The sequence below is a fragment of the Natrix helvetica genome, assembly GCF_964273705.1.
Source record: "Natrix helvetica genome assembly, chromosome: 3".
In the NCBI taxonomy this organism is placed as follows: domain Eukaryota; kingdom Metazoa; phylum Chordata; class Lepidosauria; order Squamata; family Natricidae; genus Natrix; species Natrix helvetica.
This window is the reverse complement of record NC_138549.1, coordinates 126,485,240-126,506,203: the sequence shown is the minus strand read 5'-3', so window position 1 is coordinate 126,506,203 and position 20,964 is coordinate 126,485,240. Positions and strand designations below refer to the sequence as shown.

General features: G+C 38.4%; 1 protein-coding gene across 3 annotated transcripts in view; it reads left to right on the top strand.

The window, feature by feature from the left end:
* Positions 1-6,153: 6,153 nt before the first annotated feature.
* Positions 6,154-20,964, top strand: part of TFEB (transcription factor EB) — a 75,442-nt gene continuing 60,631 nt past the window's right edge. For 2 of the 3 annotated variants that reach the window (XM_081946677.1, XM_081946678.1), the window contains exon 1: positions 6,154-7,000. The gene's annotated coding sequence lies outside the window, so the exon portion shown is untranslated. Of the gene's footprint in view, positions 7,001-7,774; positions 8,088-20,964 lie in introns of those variants that run through there. The other variant, XM_081946679.1, reaches the window with a different exon arrangement.

The window sequence follows — 20,964 nt, the reverse complement described above, 5'->3', positions numbered from 1 at the left end:
GACATTTTGCACAGCTGAACGGCAAGTTTGACAGACTAAAGAAAAGAGATAAAGGCTTATAATGCTGCTGTAACCTGGCCAACCTCCTTTATTGCCTCAATTTAACCTTCCCTTACATTTGTTTTTTCACAGTATATCGTGGACTGCAACAATGTCTGGAATATGCCTACCATTACCTTTTTCATTAATGGTTCCCAGTTCCCACTTCCTCCTTCTGCTTATGTCTCCAATGTAAGTATGCTTTTCTAAATTCTATGTGCATAGGAAACCAATTCATTTTAAGATGAATTGATGTTCCATACCTCAATAGTAATGTCATGTAGAAATAGCATTATGCTGATGCTACTTTATTTATAATGAAAATATGTCCCTTAATTTGGAGCTATCAGATCTGTATTACTCCTTCTATAATTCAGTCAGAATACTTGCAGATGATACAGATGGTTGCTCTTGAAGAATTCGCTGCATATTGAAGCACATATAATATGGATTTTGTACCATGTCCTTTCAAGCAAACCATAGAAAATTATACTCCTACGCAATTGCATAATAACACAGAGAATTTGAGTTAGACAATGTTTTTATGTCGTGTAATTTAATCACAATCCAAATCCAGGTTGCAGTAAAATATGATTGATGTTCCTTCTTTTCTGCAAAAAGGGCACAATCTAAAGCAATTTGTTTCTTTTACAGAAAAATGGCCACTGTTCACTTGCAATTGAGCCAACATATGTGCCTTCCTCAACTGGGCAGCCTCTATGGATCCTGGGTGATGTCTTCCTTAAAGAGTATTATTCTATTTTTGACATGGGAAACAACAGGGTTGGTTTGGCACCATCAGCCTAAATGAATTCGAATTTTCTTTCTGGATTAATGGAACTGATTTCTGGCTTCCAACAAAATATTTCAAACTAAATTTGTACAGCAAATTGTATGTTTCTCAACTGACACCCAATCTTAGCCCCTTTACATAAAGTTTGTTCACGTAAGATCCATTGCTACAAAGAAATAAATTCTACCAAGACAAACTTGTGTTTGTAATATTCATTCTTTAACAATGTATATATTTTGGATTTCCTTCCACACTATATTGTTTTTTGTCCACAATGAAATTTCATCCTTTTCACAGTTGTTTTTTGTAGTAAGAAAAAAAATGGGAAAAGCTGGTTCAAAATATGGGAAAGTGAAAATGGAAAATAATATGTCCTAACTGCAAAATGTAATAATTGAGATAAAGCATTTTGGTAATGAAAGTTTTTTCTAGAAGTATTTTTTACCAGTATGAAACAAGTTTTGCAACACTGCCACCTAATGGACTTTGGCCCATTTATTGGATCAGAAGTTTGAATATTTCAGATATAAACCTTTTCTTCCTTGTCCCAAACGTGCTTTTTCAAAAGGCAACTGGACTTTGTTTTTCATTGAAGACATTCGCTTTTCATCCAAGAAGCTTCTTCAGTTTTGACTGAATGGTAGAGGATGGAAGGATTTATACTCCTTGTAATCATCTGGTCATTAGCACTCCATCTGAGACTGTTGAGGCCACTTGAAGGTTTGTTTATCTGTGCCCTCAGGATCACCTGAATAGTGCAAATGGGCAGAATTGGGCAGAGTGGGACAACTTGCCTCGGCCAACTTGCCATGCTGTGGGACAGCTCGCTGTGAAACAATTCCACAATTCCATTTACTTATTTAAAATAATTTTAAAAGTTATTTTAATTTTTGTCATTCACTTTGTCCCTCCTTTGGCATCTTTTCTTTAATCATTCTATTGGACATTCGATAGTAGTGTAATTCTTGTCCCGTAGCAAGATGTTCTATGGCGAGTTGGCCATGGTAAGTTGCCCCAAGGTGAATTGGTCATAGCAAGTTGGCTATGATGAGATGGCCATGGCGAATTGGTCATGGCGAGTTAGCTGTAGTGAGTTGTCATAGATCCTTCTTGAACTGCTGAAAGGACTGTATTGTAATCAGGAGATAGGTGGTGTCATATCCCTCCTCCCCTGTTGAGACAGGGCTGTTCAATCTTAATGTAGATGGTCTCTTTGACCTCTCTTTCAAACCAGTGGCCTCTCTATCCAGAATTTGGACTGTGCTGTCTTCAAAAGAATGCCCTTTTGTCTTTCAAATGCAGGTGGACTGCTGAATCTTGTCTTGATGGGTTGTTCTCCTGTGTTGTGCCATGTGTTTATGAAGTGATTGTTTTGTTTCTCCAATGTTAAGATTACAGATCTGTACATTGTCTCACTGCATTGTAATGCATGTCTCACTGCATTGTAATGCATATACAGTATAAGTGATATATACTGTAAGACTAAATGTTATTGCTATTGCTACCCTATATATCCCATAGCTTGTTCAAAAGAGGTGCTACATAACCTAATAGAACAGAAACAAAAGTAGAAAGGGTTTTTTAAAAATAAAGAGGCATACTTCTGGAATATTTGCAATTGATTACATTATTTTGGTAATATTTTCTGCATTCTTTAATTGATATTACTTATTCTCAGTTCTGTGATTTTCTTATTAGCTTATTTAAGTTGTTCCAGTTTGGTTTCCAATTTGAGCCTGACACCTCCCTTGTATATTTCTGTATGTTGTTAAACAATGCTTGCAAAGTACAGCAGACATGGCACATTTCTCCTAAGCTTCAGTAATTGGCACCTTGATATCTTTATGTACCTTAGACATTTTATTAGAAACAACATTACCACACCTATTCATTAATCTTTTATTTCATTGAGACATATTTTTGTAAATGGCGTCCAAAACTCTATTGTAACACATAGAATATAGGGAGTCTATTAGAACAGCTGCAGTACTGAAATGTATTTTCATACACTCAACCGACTGCTTAATTGAGATCTTTCTTTTCAGGACATCATCAGTTTGTTTATTCTATTACTTTATTGAGGCCTTAAGGGTGAATTATATACCAGCATGCTGATGGATGAACAAATATTTTCAATCAAATTGTAATTGGTCAATCAGTGTATTTTGGGTTGGAAATCTGTAGATTAAAAACTTTAGTGAAATGAAAAATATACTTCCCCTTTCTTATAGGGCATACTCATATGATATAGGAAGTGCTATCTCATTAGCATTTTCTCACTAGCAACTTAAAATATCTTCTAAGGTCACCAACCGTTGTTACATCAAAATACAGTAATGAGGAAAGACTTTCTATCATTTCAAAACAGCTGGATGATCCTATAAAAAGAGTACAAGTCTCTAAGTGTGAAATGTCCAATGAAGAAAAATATCAGTATATTTGTTAAAAACACACACAATAATTATTTAAAACATTTATTTTTAATTTTGCTGCCTAATTGTTAGATGGGCACATTTACTGTTGAAAGATTTTAAAAATAACTGCTTATCTGCTGCAGCCTAAATTCTTGTTAGAAACCTCATTTTATTGCTGTATACCATATAACATTGGGCTCGATGCAGAGGAACTGATGATTGGATTATTGAAATGAAAAGAACATAAGATTACTATGCCTCTATATTTCCCTGAATATGGTCTAAATTTACCCAAGCTGTAATACATGAAGCCAGGAAGAAAATTATTCTGAAATGTCTGGGACTGGAGCCTTCAAATAAAGGGGAGTAATGAACAGCATTTGCAACATCAGGGGAGAAATGGAAGTAATGTTGGGAAACTTCTGTTCCTGGGAAACAGCATCAGTCCTGTTTTCTCTGCCTTATACATAAAAGAGAGAGGGAATAATCAGATAGAGAAGCTGGTAATCAGGAAGCGCTAAAAGATATAATTTTATTTGTTTGGTCTAGGGCTTCTTGATATTGTTTCCTTTTAAGAGTAACATTTGTTGAAAGGAGATTATTTACACTTAAGGTTAAGTGGGGGAGACTTATTTCATATGGGAAACACTGGTTTTCATAGATACAGTCTTCTGATTTCATACCATAAACACTGGCTTAGTGGTTTAGACTTGCATGAGTAAATCTTAATAGTTGAGATTGAAGCAGGATCACCCATGTAGTTAATGGAAAGTGTTATGGATTTACAGTAAAGTTAGTGTACCACCCATGTGTTCTTCTAGATCAGGGGTGTCAAACTGACGGCCCATGGACTGAATGCTTCATGTGCGGGCCACACCCATCTGAGCTCCATGAAGGGAAAAAATATCACGTTATGTTAAATGATGGCAACGTGACACAATGAGTTTGACATCCGTGTTCTAGATGTATAGATATGTCTTAAGGGAAAGACACTTCTGCCTAGCCACCAGCCCCCTTCTTCTTATCCTCTACAGTATCTTCACACAACTGGACGAACATCTTTGCTGAATTCTATCTTCCCATATTGTTGGCCACACCCCAGCCTTATTATTCCTCCTCCTCCTCCTTGCAATATTTATTGTTAAAAGAAACGAATTGGTCATGGCAAAGGGTAATGATAAAACTATCCCCTCCCCCATACAAACATTAAGGAGGATTCAGATCGTAGCATGGCACCATGTGGCCTTTCCATCTACTGCAAAGGGGGAAATCCTAGGAACCTTGACAAAACACATTCAAAGGAATTGCTGCAAAATAGTCATTATTGTTTTCTTTTGTTGGAGCAGGAGATGAACCAGTAGTTAATCAGCTCAGTTTCCCAAGTTCCCTGAAAGTTTCATAACATCATGGGGCTAAAAGGGGTTTTGCAAATCTGATTTGTCTTCTCCCTTTGCATGTGGAAGGGGCTCACAGCAAGATCATCAGGTACTTAGAGGAAGGGGCTCATGATTCACAAGGAGGTCAGTATATGACCACCCATCTGTACCTAGACATGTTAAATCCCAAACCTTTGGAGTAAAGGAAGGATGATTCAAGTGCTTTAAGGAAAGATGCAACTGATTTACAAGAAATTCATGAGTCACCTGCAGATTCAATACTATTTATGTGGATTAAAGTACATGGCATGTCACTATAAACAGATGTTGATAAGTATCAGACACTATTCATAAGCACTATATATTATACTTATAGTATACAAGTAACTAACCAAACTTCCCCTGTGAGCATAGCAGAGTGCATTATATAAAAGGCTTGCCATAATTAATACCCCATTGATTTCACCAGATTCCTCAGATTAAATAAAGGACCAACCCCTAATGAGTAGAGATTTCTGTTTCTACAATCCAAGTCACAATCAGAAGTGGCATTCAGCCAGTTCTGACCGGTTCTGGCGAACCAGTAGCGGAAATTTTGAGTAGTTCAGAGAACCAGCAAATGCCACCTCTGGCTGGCTCCGTCCCTATCTATTGGCTGCCTCCTGAGGCAGAGCTGATCGGCTGGGTCTTCTTTTGTTGCCCTGAACAAGAGAACGGAGCTGGAAAGCAGGTTAGTGGGGTGGGGAGGGAATGGGGATTTTGCAGTATCATTCCCCCAGAAGTGGGGAGGGAATGGGGATTTTGCAGTATCCTTCCCCTGCCACGCCCACCAAGCCACACCACGTCCGTCCACAGAACCAGTAGTAAAAAAAATTGAATCCCATCACTGGTCACAATAGTAACTTTTGCATGCTACAGTATAAACTCTAATGCATAACATCCATTGGGTTAAGACAGCCGTATTCATATTTTTGTTTTGTTCAAAGCTAATAAAAGGCAAATCATGAGAACAACCCTCCCTTATTTGTTCAGAATCTCTCTTTCTTGAAACTATCCAACCCTTAAGAGCTTTATGTTAATTTTGTTGGGAGTAATCCAGCTGAAATCAATGGGCATTCCTCTGAGCATACAAGTATAGGTTTGCATTTTTAAATTAATAATCTTTTAATAACTGTGGATTCAACTTATATGTATAGTTATTCTTACATTTGGCCATTTTATGTATTAATATTCAGAATATCAACTTTCTTTCAGTAGCTCATGTTCTCTTTCTTACACTCTCCATTCTCCCATCCCTCCAAAAATCCATTTCCAGTTTTCCAGTTTTGTCCACAATAAAAAATAATATAAGTGTAACTTATAAAACCTAAGTAAACTGACTGTCCTTCTCAACTAAAATCAAAGGCCTAAATCTGAAGTCCCCTTTAAGCTTTATAACACTTTTTCTTGCTTCTCAGCCATGCCTCCCCCCATTAGCTCAGTGATCTGTCAACACTAGACCAAAGAATTGAATTCTTTATTCTTCATTGGCCAAGTGTAATTGGACATAAAATTTGTCTTTGGTGCATATGCTCTCAGTGTACATAAGGAGAATAAAATACATTCATCAAGAATAAAAAAAATACAACATTTAGTGATAGTCAAGGTTACTAATAAGCTATCAAATTGTACTAGGAAACAAATAAAAACAATATAAAAAACAATTGTGTTTTTAAAACAATCACTGCATCTTCCCTCTCATTTTAAGAATGCGAGTTATTCCTATTAAATAATTATATTATGTATTTTAAGAGGTTGAAGGCATAACAACATTTTAGTCCAGTGTTGGAACCATTCAATGTCATTGTTTGTAAACTCGAACAAGATGCTATTGTTAAAAGTGTTACATTATATGCAGAAAAGAACCAATAGCAGAAATCCTGGATGATGCTTAGAAAACGGAATAGGCGAATAACAATAATAATAATAAAAATAAAAAAGAACTCCAAAAGCTCTGAATTTTTCCGATGACAGCTCAAATTTAAGGCGGGAACTCTTTGAACTACAATTCCCAGCGATCCACGCAAGAGGGGCGGAGCCAGAAATGGTTGAGTGCTGCCCTCTTTTGGGTATGCCTAGGAAGTTGAGAAACGAGAAGGTGACAGTAAATGAGGGGGACAGAGAGCTGACTATTAGGGGTCCCGGGACGGCGGCGAAAGTTGTAGAAGGAAACTTCTGCAACAGGTGGACTACTTGCTGCCAAGAGGAGCGGCCCAAGAGGAGCCGACCAGCAGACGAGACCAAAACTTAAGTGAATTGGCGAAGCGGCTTGGCGGTAGCGGCGGGCTTACTTTTTCTCCCTTAAGAGATTTCAGCGGTTTCCTGACCTTCACGGCAGGGTGAGTAAGGAAAGGGTGGGAAACATTTCAGATGGGCCGGGCAGAAAGGCTGAACACTTTGCAGTGCCTCCAGCCGGTGTTAACCGGGGCCGGCAAAAGTAACAGTAACCCTTGCCGCCGCTGTCTCTCCTCCCCCCCCCCCCGCACCCACATCCGCTGGTTGGGGCGGCAGCGGTGGGTCCGGCGCCTGGTTTCACCCGAAAGACATTCGGGATTCCTAAGCCAGCAGGTGCAAGAGGGCGAAGGGAAAGAGGATGCCGCGTAGGGGGCATAACCTCAAGCGGTTCCCGAGAATCGGGGGGAAACGGCGGGGAGTGGGGGGACGGCGGGCGAACCGGCGCACTAAGCGGAAAGCCTCGGACTCGGCGGGGCGTCCCCTGCTTCGTCTCCGGTGAGCGGCTCCCGAGCAACTTCAGGGAGGGCCGGTGGAGCCGGAGCTTGGAGTCCTACCACTCAGCGCTTGGGGTCACGCGTGGCGACAGGGAGTCGGGGTGGATGGGTGGGAAGGAAACCCGGGCAAGAAAGTTCCTTGGACCTCCCCCCACTCTCCGTTCTCCTCCCCCCTTCCTCCAGGCGGCGAGAGTTGCACTTCCGAGCCGGTGGCAGAGCCGCAGAGCAATTGAGGAGGAGGGAAAAGCCGAGAGCGGTTGACTTCAGCCGCTGCCAGGCGGAGGAGGCGGAGGCGGAGGCGGGTGGGCGCTCAAATAGGAGAAAGGAGGAAGCGGGGCTTGGAGGTGGGGCTGGCCCGCCTCGCCTTCTCCGCAGCGCCGCCAGGAGATTACGGGGATCCAAGGAAGCTTTACATAACTGTTACTTCAGAAAGAGGGGAATTTCGGCGGGGGCTACCCAAGTTCCGGTAGTTTCGCTCTAGCCGGCAGGAATAGGAGGATTCCTGCCTCGGTTCGCCCCTGGGCTTCGTCCCGTTCGCTGCCTTCAAGAGACGAATCCCGAAAAGAGGCGAATTTATTTCCTTCGGCTTGTGAAACGGAAGTTTCCGAGGAGAAGTGCTGGAAGGCTCCTCGTTAGCGATAATTGACGTTTATTATTGTCCGGACAAAGTCTCGGGGAGTTCCCACGTGCTTTAGAGGTGTGAAAAAAAAGGCCGGCCTCGTCATCCAGCGCCCGGCCTGCCTCAGGCGCTCTTGGGTAGTTAGGGCTGCTTTAGGTGTAATTGCCTCGTGCTGGAGAAGCTCTACCATGTGTCCTGCTCCCCACATCTGCCGATGATTAAACAGAATATAAGCCTTTCCTAGTGTGGGAAGGAAGTTTCTCTCTTAGACTCCTGCTTTAGTGCTTTCTAGCAATGGTGGTTGTACTGGAAATGTAGCTCCTTGTTTTACAAGGGAGTTTACAAATTTGTCACAAAGGAGGAAAAAAAATGACTGGGTGGCAAACTTCTATCAGAACTTTCTTGTATCAAAAATATCCTGGCAGATCAAAGGTTAGATCTAGGAATCACATACCTGGGCTGCAAAAAAGATATGATCATCATCATTGGTAGCAAAAACCAAAAAAATATCTTAAAACTTTATTGGCATCTACTAGTTTACTGTATTTATGCAGCTCTGATACAATATATTTATTAAAAGCGTTTCCATGAACTTTCTTATGGCAGTAAATTTAATGAAGGTGCGAATGTATTTATAGCTTTGGTGTTAATATAAATTGTAATTTATTGCTGCTACAGTGCTTTAATGCTCTGCATAATCCTTAGATTTCTGAGAAGTACTGTACTCAGAATATTTTGTTAATGCCTGTTGCTTTGAGGCTTGCACATTTTTTCTTAATGAACATAAGGGGGGAAAAAAACCCCTGAACAGATGGTAGCTCTGTGGACGCATTTTACTGTTGGTTGTGCTTTTAATTTCCTCTACCATATTTGTTTAACTTCATGCATGGCTACTTCCACCACCCGTATGGGGGCTGGAAAGACAGGTCTCTGCCTGATTTTTCTTGAGTCTATTGCTTTCCTTTTCTGTTTACGGATGCTATATATGCAGGTCACACAGTACTGGATAAGCAGATGCAAGTAACATGTCCTTTGGAGAAGAATTAAAACAAAACACGGAGTTCTGAGGATTCCTAGGGCTTGGTACCAAGATATACCACATATAAAACCTCCATGGCCATAAAATCACCTGCTGAGGAGTAGTTTGGATTTTATGGCTAGTAGAGGCTAATCTCAAATTGTATCTGTCTCAACACATGCAACAGGAAATATAGTGGGTCTAGTTTCTGTACTTTTGTGAGAAATGTGACTTACAAGTGAGAGAGTTGAGTAGTCTTTATGGCCATCACTGACTAGCTTGGATGTAAAACCTCTGCAAAGCTGGGATTTGATTGTTTTGGTCTGTCCCTTGTTGGAGCATCTTCATTCAGAAAATAAAGCTGCTTGGGAGTGTCCATGTAGAGTTTTCTGAGTAGCTGGCAAGACTTACATCTAGGAAATATACCTGTTTCAATCTGGATGGCATAGATTTTTGGAACTGGAGGTGTATCTCTCCAGTTCCTATTCTCGCTAGATATATTTTTCATCTTTTACAAACAGGGAATGAAAACAAGCTCTCTTAAGAGCTAAGACCTACAGCCTGTTTTGTCCATTGTGTTCTGGGAAATTTTCTAGTGTTGGCTTCTCTGTGTATATTAGAAGTGATAAATGTTTGCCAAGGATGAAGTTTTTTTCAAAGGCAGTTTAAAAAAAAGCAATTATAAAACTAATTTTGAAAAGTTAAGTTTACATTCAGTAGTGTTAGAAAATAATTGGCAGGAATATGCAAATTCAATGATTTTAAATTTGGGCCACACATTTAATTAAGTCATGGTTTAACTATGGTTTACTGAATCTATCATAGTGGCTGCCATTTTGCAGTATGTTGAAAAACTCAAATACTTTGCCACCTAATGAGAAGGAAGGATTCACTGGAGAAGAGCCTAATGCTGGGAAAGATTGAGGACAAAAGAAGAAAGGGATGACAGAGAATGAGGTAGCTGGATGGAGTCACCGAAGTAGTAGGTGTGAGCTTAGCTCCAGAGGATGGTAGAGGACAGGAAGGCCTAGAGGAACATTGTCCAAGGGGTCAGATGGGTCGGACACGACTTCGCAACTAACAACAACAAAGGTTCACTAAGGAATGGGATTTTCTGAAGTCTGTTCACTTGGCTGCAGTCTTTATCTGTGGTGATCTTGGAGTTCATTTCTTCCCCATCTATTTGCCAGGAACTGAGAGGTGGAACTGCCAAGTCTGAGAATGGCTCTTGTATTTTTAAATTTTTGTTCAATGTATTAAGCAAAAAGCAGCCAAGCTATATTACTACATAAATTATTAATATTTTAATCATGATTTAACATTGTGTTTCTTTAGTAAACTCTGTTTAAACAAATTGTAGCTTGGCATGAAGCTAACACTGCCCAATTGTTGTACCAAAGAGAAATCCATCTGATGCCCCTGTTATTTTTCCACATTACAGAAAAAGCTGAATGGTTTAAAACTAAAAGATGACTTATTTTTCCTCTTACTCACAGTGTCTAGATTACTGTATTTTTTGGAATATAAGACGCACAGGAGTATAAAACACACCAAGATTTTGAAGAGGCAAATTAAAAAGAAGTTATTGCACACTGTAGGCCTCCCATAAATGGCCCTTTTTTTTTTGCGAAAATGGCTCCTTTTTTGTCAAACAAAATGGCATGCTTATAGTGTGCTTCTGGGGCTGTGTGTGTGTGTGCAGAAACGAACAAAAAATGGCCCATTTTTTGCCCTCCCCAGCCCTCAGGAGCACTCTGGAAGCCTCCTAAAGGCTATGCATGGCCATTTTTGCAAAGGGGGGCGGGGTTTTGGTTGGCTAAAAATGCTGTATTCAGTGTATAAGACGAACCCAGATTTTCACCCACTTTTTTGGTTGAAAAAGGTACGTCTTATATTCTGAAAAATACGGTAAGTGGTGAAAAAAATATGACCTTTTCTTTGTGACCTTTGGAATCATATAGTATGAAAAAATGCTAGAGTGAACACCTTTCATCAGCTTTGCATTTAGGTGCTACTTAGATCCCCATAGGTAGCTAGGAAGTGTATTCAAGTGAAGCATGAACTGATATGGTATAACAAGTATTATAGATAGCTCATCATCAGTTCTTGGTTGCTCATCAAACTGGAAGGAGCTGTCGGTTTTGCATATGGCACAACATTGAGAGAAAGAGTCAACAGTTAAACAGTGAGAAATAAATCTCAATTAACTAGAAAAGAGCAGAATTAAATGTAACAGGGAGAAATTCATTTTTTTCACTTAGGAAACAGGTTTACCAGAATATGGTGCATGGTATCTTGCTTGATAATACAGTAGTCCTTTGGGAAAAAAATATTAGAATAATTTATTTACAAACTGAATATAAGCCAGCAATATAATATGATTATGGAAGGGACAAATAACATTTTAGGTTGCATCAGGGGAAGTATAGTCTCCAAATTACAGAACATAATCCCATGATTTTATTTTACTTTGGTGAGATCCCATCTTGAGTATTCTGGGCATCTCTGGACCACATACTTTAAAAAATGTTCAGACTGGAACAAGTTCAGAAACAAGCAGTAAGAATGATTAGGAGACAGGAACCAAATCCCATGAAGAGACATTGAAAGAACTGAAAATTCTTAGCTTTGAGAAGACCCATGAGAGGGAATTTGATAGACATCTTCAAATATTTGAAAAAAATGTGGGGTTGGAGTTTTATGGGGATGGGATTTTGATTACAGTTAGGTATGGGCCAGTTGCAGAGGTTTGAAAAGCCTGATTTGTCGTGTATTTCTTTGCTAGATTTACATCATATTTTTTATGAGTTCAAGCTAGCTTATATAGGAGTCATCCTGAATTATTATTCCCACAGCAGTAAAAGGCTGGGCTGAGAGAGATTGATTGGCTCAAAGTAACCCAATGAATTTCCATTGATGAGACAGACTTGAGCCTGGATCTCCACTCCTAATCCAGCACTGTATTCACTACACCACAGTGGCTCTCTTAATATACATATATTGTGGTATGACCAACAAAATGTTGAGTTGCTAAACAACTCTAAGGATAGAGTGTGATTTAATTATAGTATTGAAAAAATGTTTAGAATTAAGATATTTTCCTCTTTGTCACCAATAGAAATAGTATTTCTTACATAACTGAAATAAAATGGGACAGCTGGTGGAATTTTGAATGGATGCATGAATATATTCATTATTTATTATTTGGTGTTATTTCAGAACTTGATATTAAACATATAGAGACTTTTTTAAAAATACATATTATTGAACAACCTTGCTATTCTTTTTTGTTGACTTAATGCATATTTATTTATATGTAATCTATAAAGGTTACATAATTCATGAGCCACATTTTATGTGACCAAAGCAACTATTCATGCTATCTTGGTATCAAAGAAGAAGTGTCTAATTATTACAAGGAGAACAAGAGGAGATGACTTTAAATGTTGACTCACTAAATGATAGGTAATTGGCAGAGTTAATTTGATGTCCCAAAATAAAACTTGCTATTACTTGTGTTAAAGCGCTACTGCAATAAGCCCAGGGGTATATTATCCATCCCAGAAGTATTCGCTGCGCCACCAATATAATTTTATGCAACGATTATTCAAATACAGCACAATGTTGTCACCACATGCTGGAAGTTTGACTCATTCTGTGCCTTATACTATTATGTCTTGTGAATCCCTCTTTCTTTGGTGCATCAGTTTTTTCATCTTGATTAACATTCTCTGCCATGGACTAAAATAGTTTTAAAAGAAATTATTGTAGATGTGCACTTATATTAAATTTAATGTTACATTCTATTTTCAGAATTTGGTGGTGAGCCTTGCTTTTTATATAACCAAAATATCACCCCCTGACTAGAGAAAAACATTGGCATATTTTCAGAAGCAGATGCTCTCAAGAAGTAAAAAAATAAATATTTAAGCAGTAAGTGAGGTTGAGGGGCAAGCCTGCCCAATAAGAAGTGAATTTTGCCCATGGACAAGGAATACTGACTGTCTGCTAGGAGAGCGGAAAATGGGAAACAGAATTGAATATTTTGGAAGAAAATATTTGGTTGATTTTATGTGTTTATTAGACTTTACGTCATTTTAAAATACATTTATGAGGCTTCTCAACTCCAAACAATTTAGTGTAGTGTGCAAGAATAAAAACAGGAAAGAAAACAACCCAATCAGCAAAAAATGATCAGCCCAGAGGGGAAAACCCCATATTCTTTTAACACTATCATATCCTTGATCTCCTCCTCCTCCCCATCTAAGTCTAAAGTTTAGGAAAAGAGCCAGTTCCTAAGGGCATATCTATAGGACAAAGGATGGAGACCATCCAGACCTTTGGGGAGGGGATATTGTTCCAGAGGGGAGGTGTCATAACAAAACAGATATAAAAAGGAATATTGTTTATTGCTGTACTGTGGTATTCTGAACCAGTTGCAATTTCTAAGTAGTCTTTAGGGCAGTATCATGGAGACTACATTATAAAGTCCATGCACAAAGTATGAGTGACCACGAGTGATCCCAGGAATAGGTTCAAAAGGTACACAAGATGAATTTGTGCAAAGCCCCTCTTGGCCACAATTTCCATTATTTTTTGAGCAGGAGCTGAAAGTTCAGGAGGACCCCCAGATTATGCACCATTTCCAAGTGGAGAAATTCAATCTCATCCAGGACACAGCAGCAGTCTTGCTAAGGTTGAGCCTGAGTCTGCCCCCTCCTCCCATTTACACTTCAGCAATCTCCAGGCATTGGGACAAGACTTCGACAGCATCACTTGGTCAATTTGGGATTGAAATATATACAGTAGCTAGCTATCATCACAGTACTGATGATACTTGACCCCAGTTGACAGATGACCTCACCCAGTGATCTCATGTAGACGTTAAAAGGAGGTTTAAGAACATTAAACATTCTGGTACCTTATAGATCAGGGGCTTTGGGTTTGACCTTTCCTTCTTGTCAGTACTGACTGCAAAAACAAAGGAGGAGAAAAGAACAGGGCAGAATACTCTTGTCAGACTAGTAGACAATCCAGAAGGAATAATAGTAGTAATAATAAATTCCTTGTGGTAAGGAAAACATTACACAGTCAATTTGAGGGAAAAGTGAATAAAGAGATAAAAATAACATTTGGCATACTATTTGGAACATTAAAAAAAGAAATGGAAGGCTCAGTTTTTGGCTGCGCAAGAGCAAGCTATTCAAACTAATGCAATCAAGGGCAGAATTGAAAAATAAAATGATTCAAAATGCAGATTGTACAAAGAGGCAGAAGAAACAATAGATCACACTCTCAGCTTGTGTAAGAAGATTGCACAAACTGATTATAAACAATACCATAACACAGTCACCAAAATGATTCACTGGAACATCTGTAAAAATTACAATGTGTCAGTAAATGAAAAATTGGTTACAAACATTAAAAGACAGAAGAACAATCTAAACAATAAATAATAAATTGTGGGATTTCCAAATACAAGCTGATAAGTAAGACCTACTAGATTTAACTGAAAAGAATAAAGTCTAGATCATTGATGTGGTAATATCAGGGGATCATAGACTGAAGAGAAAGAAGACCACAAAGTATCAAGTATCCACACTGGGATATTTTGCTGCAGCCTCACTTGTATCTTTCATTCCATAAATTCACAGTGCCATAATCATTGCAGAATATCCTTTCTATTTTGTGAGACTCTTTCCATTGTTTCACTGTAGATGTTGTTTTAAAAAAAATCTGTTGTGTGTTCCTGGTACGTGCAAATATTTGCCTTCCACTTTCAATATATGGATATTGAGATACTTTCCGAATGACACTGGATGGCCCAAATCCAGGAATTCTTATCTGCAGGAAGCTGTAGGAGGGTGCAAATGTAATTTTATTTTCCCCTTTCTTTCCATGCGTCCATAGTTCTATCTTAATGTGTTATACGATACTTAAAAACCAGACTGGTTTCATTCTGCAGTGTAGATTTGTTAAATAAATTGTTCTTTGGAAATAAAAAGGATACTCAAATGTTTTGATTTCCTTCCCAGAACCCAGAATGATTAGTATTTATATGTGAACAATATTCCTGGCTACATTTACTAAAACTTTCTTTTTAAAAAATCCAATTTTTAATGATCAGTTGTAATATAAATTAGTATCAAAGTGGGACACATGAGATGATTTCAAGGGGGGGGGGAAAACTTGATTTTCTAATCAATTCTCCCTCTTGCCATAATTTCTCTGCTATCAACAAAATTACCAAGTGTTGATAATTATTATTTTAGTACTTGACAACTAGCAATTTCCTTCAGACTTCTGACTCTATGTGGTTTTGATCTCACTTTTGAACTTTGTGAAGATGTACAGTATATGTACAAACCAACTGGTCTATATGCCATGTGAAAATATGCTTCCATTGTCTAGATTCACACAACTCACTAAACCATAAATCAGGTTTACAAATTGCATCACTGTGTTCACAAGTGGAGCAAATCAATTTAAGGATGCACAATTTAAGGAAAATGCGGTCCAGGATTGTTGTAATCCTGTAACGTTGATATTGTAGCAGGATTTCTTTCTACAGAATCCTTTTAAAGTACAATATCTGGTCAAGGACTAGAATGGCAATCTTCTCTCACTACCCAGATTGTAAAAACTTTGGAAATCTGTAGTGCTGAGCAGGCTTTGGTGAAGCCTAATGATTTTTGTTCGTTGTTTTAATGGCATTAGCTGAGTTTTCCAGAGTTGCCTAGCAGCTGTATAGTGCATTTGGCATAAAGCCTACTAGGTGAACGGCTGACCGAGACATGGACATCGTGTTTTAGAGTAATTGACTTTAAGCTCTTTTTTAGATTGGATAGACAAGCTTTTTCTCAGGCAAAGCCTTGAACTGTTTAATGGACATGGTAATGAGGTTCCCCTGACATTAGGTGTGTATTTATTGATTTTATGCAATTTGACACTGCGCCTTTCGAAATTGACTTTGAATGGCTCAAAGTGTATCTCCTCTGTGTGTATGTAGGTGGTTCAAAATCCAGGATATTATAGTAGCGATTTCTTAAGATTCAGGTTTCTCAGCAGATTTTCCATCTGTTTATTGAATAAACTATCAAAAGTCTTGTTTACAGAATTAAGGATAACAAGGGAGGTTTTGCAGATATTTATCTTGAGAAATTGACATATGCTTTCTCTTCGAGCAAGTTATTTTAGGGTGTTTTAATTAGCAAAAGGATATACTTTCTTAGATCCTACAGGGCTCGTCTATGAAATTGTCTATGAAAAGCCTCCTTCCGTAGAAGATCTGTATATTGCACTATTGAAGGAGGACTGATAAGATATCTGCAGACCCCTCAAGTCCTGGGAATAAACTATTTCAACTCCTCCTCTCGGGACAATGCTATAAGCCTTTGTGGGCCAAAACAACTAGACACAGGACAGTTCCCTCCTCCAGATCATCATCATCATCATCATCATCATCATCATCATCATCATCATCATCATCCTGTTGCTTTGCATGCATACTGAGAGCTTCTGCACTGAAGACAAATTCCTTGTGTATCTCATCACTCTTGGTCAAATGAAGTATTCTAATAGCATGTATATAAAAAGCATGTATATATGAAAAATAGATAAACCTTTCTGGCTAATAGCATGCTTGGTTTCTAATCTGAACAAAATGCAAGAAGAGAAGTAGATTCATTTAGTGATGGCTTGAAGTTATGACCGCACTGAAAAAAGCAACTTGCAACTGGTCTTTGCACTTACACCTGTCACAACATCCTTGCAGTCAAGAGATCAAAATTCAGGCACTTGGCAACCGGCATGTGTGTGCAACAGTTGTATCATCTGGAGTGGTGGTGGTGGTGGTGGTGGTGGTGGTGATGTGATTGTCATTTGCAACTTTCCCAGCTGGCTTTAGACAAGTAAAGTCAAAGGGGGAAACAAGATAACACGTATGCCATAAGCCATAAAATTGGTTGCAACTGACTTAATGACTCTCTTGCTTAAGGTCAGTCCTCCCAGGTAAACCAGACAGAAACCCCGCTAGATGAGCTGATTTCACTTTATTGTAAGCCTACATTAACAGAATCTTGCAAGTCTGAAGGTACGAATTTCCCAACCTTACTTTTAATTGCTTGATCAATTAGAGCAGAACATTCCTAAGTTTCTTTCTCTGGCCATTAAACCACTGGGAATCCCCCCCCCCACTCTTGTCTGATTGTTTCCTAGGCAGCATCTCTTCTCCTCATTCCCCAAGGTCATCCACCCATTCCATTACACTGACAGACGGAAATTCCAATTGCAATTGTTATAAGTCGAGGACCACTCACAGGCCTGAGGCTCAAAATTCTTTTCATTTCATTTAAAGCTGTCCCTATTTTAATTTATATTGATATAAAACAGAATGCTTCCAGTGCATTTCGGGAGCCCATTTCTGATGAACTGTCAAACTAACAAACTGCTGCCAATAGATTTTAACAAATGGGTTACTTCTCCTTATAATAGAATGAAAGAAGATGGGAAAGTAGATCACTTACCTTCCTGCTAATATGCAAAAGGAAAACTTATGGAACTCTTACATGTGAGGTAACCTGTAGAATCAAAATTGGGACAATGAGGCAAACCCAAGAGAGCCTTTGGTTTGCCCCATTGAGGAAATATCATCTCATTTCCTTATGATGCTGTATTGTAGAGGTATACCATTTTAAATGGCAAGTGTATTGTATTTTAAAGAGGAAGATGATGGCTATATTTTCCATACATCATGTTTTTAATTGAGAGACAGTTTGGTGTAATAATGAAAGACATTGGTCCGGAAACTGTAAGCACTTAAGGAACAAGGTGATTAATAAAAACCAGCATAGAATAATCACAAATAGGTTATGCCAGACAAATTTTACTGCTTTTGGGGAGGACATTTAGTAATTTAGAAGCCCAAGGGAATTCTGTAGGTACAGTGAGCTTTGACTTTGGTAAGACATTTGATAAAACTGGCCATAACCTCCTTCTGGGTAAAATGGGACAAATGCAGTTAGTTGAACATCTGTAGCCAGCACTTGGTCCTTAATATCTAGAAGGAAGGAGTTCTATGGTGGGGTTCTTGAGTTTTTGTCTTGGGCCCAGTATGCCAAGATTTTCATAAATGTCTTGGATGAGAGGATGCTCATTGAATTTGCAGGCAACACAAAACCTGGGGGGTTCTAAAACTTCAGAAGATAGACTCAAGATTCAAAAGAATCTTGATAGACTTTAACATTTGGCCCTATTCTACAATATGCAGGTCAGTAATGAAAAATGTAAAAGTAAGGAAAATCAGATGCACATGCATGAAATATGGCACACTTGGCTTAGCAACAGTACTTATGATAAGGATTTAGTGTCCTGATGGAACACAGATTAAGCAGGAACTACACCATACTGCAGGTGTAATCTTGCTGTGTTCCCAGGCAATGCAAGCTTAAGCTTTATCAATAGAGAGATATTGAGAAGTGATAATTCTATGTTGCACAGGTTCATCCAATTCCAGTTGCCATAGTTCAAGAAGAATGCTGAAGAAGAGTGGAGAAAGAGTGCAGAAAATAGCAGCAAAGATCATGAGAATCTCGGAAGAACAGTTAAAGGAACAGGGCACACATAACTTAAAAAAATAAAATAAAAGGAGAGACATGATAGTGGCCTTCCGAATCAATGAGTGGAAGCTTTACCAAACTCAAAATAAGGAAGAAGTTTTTGGCTGTTTGAACAATTTGTGAAAACTTTCTGTTTCCTAGAGATATGGGTGATCCATTACTTGAGATTTGCGGAAGTCCTGAAAGTTTGTTCCAACACTATGATTCTGTGATTTCAGATGACAGAGCTTCAAGCTATGATTCTGTATATTTAAGCTAGGGCTTAAGCATAATTCATATTTTATATGATGCCTGATATGTATGGAAAGTATGCTATTTCCATAGACATTGTTGAAAAAGTAAGGATTTGTTTAATGTACTACATTGTTCTACCCTAATTTTGTGCAGGGAAAAATCAAAAGAACCATTTCCCTAAATTCTCCAGTGGTAGGATGAACTGTTCAACAATTCATTGGCCAATCAGTAAACAGGTTTTGTTCATATGTGTCCTTATTTAACTTAACATATATTTTTTATTTATTCTGTCACTATTGCAAATGGCAGCAACAGAAAACTCACTGGCATATTGTGAAGAATAAAAAATGGAAACCAACTCCTTAGATATTGCAATTTTTGTGGGTCACAGAAGGAAGTGATGAAAAGGACAGAATGATAGCAATAAATCTTTTTATTTGTATATTATATCTCACAGTACAAGGTTAGGCCCTGAGCGGAAGCATTTTCTCATTACATGTATGCTTTTACATTCAACTCAGATGATTGAAGGGGAAACAGATGGACTGAAAAGGGAAATCCCCTGTGTAACAGGCCAGCAGATAGTGAGATAGAGAATAAGCCACCAACATCCTACTTTGATGTTTCTCTGCTGTCATATTTACAGAATGTCTTCTTTGAAAACATATCTTATTTCACTATTAAATGACTGGGAGCACTTTATTATCAGTGTAATGTACTCTCAGTATTCTATATCAGTTAACAGCTTGGCTGCTATCATTTTGCTAAGTTTCTGAACATTCTTCAACTGCAGCCTTATCGGAAGCTCATGTCCTAGAACTTCCCTCAAACATTGTGGTTTCTGGAAATCTATGCCTTTTCTGGCAATTTAGCATGGATAACTGGCTTAGGGGCAGCCACATCTGGTGCTCCAGACATAACTGAGCAAATGAACTACTTGCCATTCTTATTGTTTGGGAAACCATGCACAAATACAAGCCAAAGATAGTTCCCATAATTTCTCTCTCAATGCAATTCTGAAAGTCATGCCAGAACTTTGCTTCCCTACCAATAGTAGATTTATTTGTTTTAATTTAACATCAGTTTGTTCATCTTAACTATTGTTCAAGGGAAATGCCTACATTCTTGGAGATACATGCAAAAAAACAGTAATGCTATAAGTCATCCACAGGCTCTTCACCCCTCACTCAACAGCTAGATGATTCTCACAACTGTTTCATATAGCTACAGAAGACAACCTAAATCCTCTTCAAAGGTTTTTACCATCTTCTTTTCCAAGACTTAGGGAACGTTTCAGCCCTTCTTTCTAGTGTAAAATCATCTATTTTCCTCAAGGGAGTAATCAGGGAGTCATTCCCCTAACTCTCTGTCATAGGAGATAAGATGTTACCTTCTGAGATACCATAGGTGAATGGCTTAAATATTAAACATTACATAAACATTAGCCAGTTTGGTCCAGTGGTTAAGGCACCAGCCTAGAATGCAGGAGATCATGAGTTCAAGTCCTGCCTTAGCCATGAAAGCAAAGCTGGGTGACTTTAGGCCAGTTACTCTCTCTCAATCCAATCCAACTCTCAGGTTGTTTTGTGAAGAAAATAGGAGGAGAAAGATGGATATGTTCCTCGCCTTGAGTTATTTATAAAAAAAATAAAGGTAGGATACAAATTAATTAAACAAAATAATGCACTAATAAGTAAATAAGTAACTGAAAACAGTCTGATAGGAAGGACGGCAACCCCTAAAAACAGTGCCTCTTATCCTCAGTCAGAAAGATCCTGTGATTGATAATATTGAAAGGTATTGAGAGACCAAAAAGAACCAGCATGATTTTGGGGGAATTTAGTTCCCACTTTGGTCAACCATTAACACAGCCAAAGAAGACTCAAGCTTATACAGTTCAAATCAAATCAAGGAAAAATTAAGCAGTTTTACTAAGAGTAAAATTGGCAATTACAATTATACAATTTACAGAATTGGACTTTTCATATGTCCTGAAATTGATTTGAAAACAGAGATTCTCAGCATACATTATTGAAACTTGCAGCCAAGTAGCCCAGTATACCTACCAATCTAACTGCAATCCAAT